We start from the raw sequence: 2,914 nt of genomic DNA on the forward strand, positions 1-2,914 counted from the left end.
TGATTTTCTTGATGTGCTTTATTGGGTGCAGTATTGAAACACCGCAGGCCAGAAACACATGAATAAAAATGGCTTGGCAATACAGCTATACAGTATGAGTTCATCATTTATTCATTTATAATGGCCATCTACAGTGGTACAAATGGCGCAGCTGTTTTGCCACTGCTACCAAACTGCTCCAATCTGCTACATGCTGCTACAAAACAGTCTATGCTCACTTTTGTGCCACACCTGTGCCAAAAGGTCATTGAGAAGCTTTGGAGGGAGCGAAGCTGGCTTCTTTAAATGTTGCCTGCATGCTCCTGTCAGGGCTGTGGCATTAAAATAGAGGTATGGAAATGTTCAGAATTTTGAATAGCTTATGAACGTAATCTGTCACTCGATTAAAGTTGTACTGCGCATTTCTGTTCGAGGTCCCGAACAAATATTCGAAAATCACGGACATTCCTGCATGCACCCCAGAACTTGACAAGTTGGCGACGTGGTTGTCCAGCAGGGGTGGTCGCTTTCTTTTCAAATGCAGTTAAAAATTGCAAACTGGTGTTTGATTTTAATTGCTCATGCAGACTACAAACGCGTGAAGCATGACCAAAATATATGCGGCCGTTTAGTGTGCGCTGGAAAGTGAGATACTTGCACTAAACAACTGCAGTGCTACAAAAAAATTCATAATTATTTTTGACCCCAGTTTAAATGCGGTAATGTTTATGCCTGAGCTGCAGAAAAAACCTTTTATATCTTCACTTGAGCATAATAGCGAATGGCGGCTCACTGCATGTCAGCGGGATATTAACGCAAAACACTTAAGACATTCCTGCTTGTTCATTTTTCACTTAAGATGAGCTTTCGCATAGTAATGCTAAAACTGAGCGATTAAAGCAAAGTGCGAAGCTCAAAAAGAAAAAAAAAAATGTACAAATGACTTTGTGTGCCTCGGTTCGGTTGTACCACTTTCTCATATGGTCCAATGCTTTGAGTAACTCGAAATAACAAAACTATATGCTATCCGTCCCGATTTAACAAACCTTTTGCAGAAAAATGAAGATGAAAAAGTCTATTTTTGCTCTTTTACACAAAGCACTCAAGAATGTACTGACTGCGAGCCAACAGTAACATCACGCAGCAACTACGTCCCTCTTCTGTCAAACTGCGCGGTGCGAAACGCGAGTTACATTGATTTTAATTCACAAAATTTTGCTAGCGCCAGAAAGCCGGCCCAGTGTCAGCAGCGGTACCGCATGCCAACACCAGGACAAATTATGGTTGCCCTTAATCTGCAGCGACAGTTTGCAGGGAACACATGAGAGAAGAACGCACAAAATTCCGGGCAGATGTTGCTTACAAACCGCAACCAAGCAAGATCAGCGATGTCTTTTCTGGACAAAAGCATTTGTTGGGCAAGTTGGTGTTTTTGATGATCCATAACTACAGCGCAAACGACAGGACAGAGATGAAGGAAGGACACCACACAGCGCTGACTCACAACTAAAGTTTTATTGGATGCCAGCAGGTATAAATACCTCCCTGGTAGCCAGAAAGAATACAGTCAACACTTACAACGTGAATGACAACTAGAATACCAGGCACGTATCTCCATGCAAATCACATGCGATTGAATACAACATAATCAGTGAGCAGGCACTTGTCAATATTCGCAGTCAAGGTACCGTCTTTCTTTTTCTGACAACGCGACAGATGAAGCACTGATGCATTCTTCTGAGAGCCTTCCTATTAAGTGAGCTTCTATTATCTCCCTTGCTAACGAGTCACGATTCTTTCCTAACACTGTACATTCCTTATAGTTTGGCGCACAGACGTTAACATCATCGTCATCTTCATTGTCTTTGCAGTGCCTGCAGTGTTTCGCCACGTGGCCAGTGATAGCGACACGTGAGACATTATACTCATGCTCCTTGAGTCTTTCGTTAATACAGCGGTCAGTTTGGCTGATGTATCGCTTACCACAAGACAGTGGCAGCGAATATACCACCCCTTCCTGGTAAGGCACGAATTGTTTAGCGTGCTTTATCGGGCACTTGCGCAATTCTTTCTTCTCTGAATTTACATTCTTAATCAGGCTGGACAATCGTTTGGGCGCAGAAAAGACGACGTCAACGTCTGCATGTTTGCCAATTCTTTTTAGATTGTGAGACACTTTGTGAAGATATGGCAACACAACAATCTTCCTTTTCTTCTTCTCTTTCATACATTCACTTTTTCCATTTGCTTTTAACTTTTCCTGTAGGTTTCCTGCCATGGAAACTAATAATTCAGACGGGTAGCCAGCCTTTGCCAGGCGGTCTACTTGGTTGCTGAAGCTATGCTCCATCATGTGTTCACAGGATTTGTTCACTGTGTTGCTAAAACCAGTATGTACAATTGCTCTCATCACCAGCTTGGATTGAGCTGATGAAAAGGGCAAGATGGGCTTAACAGCACGAAGCTCATAAGCCCGACAAACATGAGATGGAGTGAAATGAAGCAAGAGATCTAAAAACCTAATAAAATCATTCAGTGGTACTTCGTGTGTTAAGACCAATGGTGTGAGGTATTCTGAGAACACCGAAAGGACATCAGGGAATTGCTGCTTGAAATCAAGGTTGTCACAATCTAAAAACACGAAGTAGTTGTCAACAAATCTAAAAATGCTACAAACTCTGGAACCTTCAAATCGCTCTTTCATCCTTCTGTCTCGTGCAGCTAGGAACACGTCGCTAAGGAAAGGCGCTAGACATGAACCAATACAGATGCCCTCTTTCTGAATAAAAACATCGCCATTCCATTCCGCAAATGTTGAGAGTGACAACAATTCAAGGAAACCAGTATTGAAATTCCGCTCTCATTCTGAAATGCGACAGTACCATGCTCATCAATCAAGTCGTTGACAGAAGATAAAATTTCTGCTTGAGGAATG

This window comes from Amblyomma maculatum, chromosome 1 (assembly GCF_055883805.1).
Source record: "Amblyomma maculatum isolate TAMU_Amacu chromosome 1, ASM5588380v1, whole genome shotgun sequence".
Taxonomy (NCBI): Eukaryota; Metazoa; Arthropoda; class Arachnida; order Ixodida; family Ixodidae; genus Amblyomma; species Amblyomma maculatum.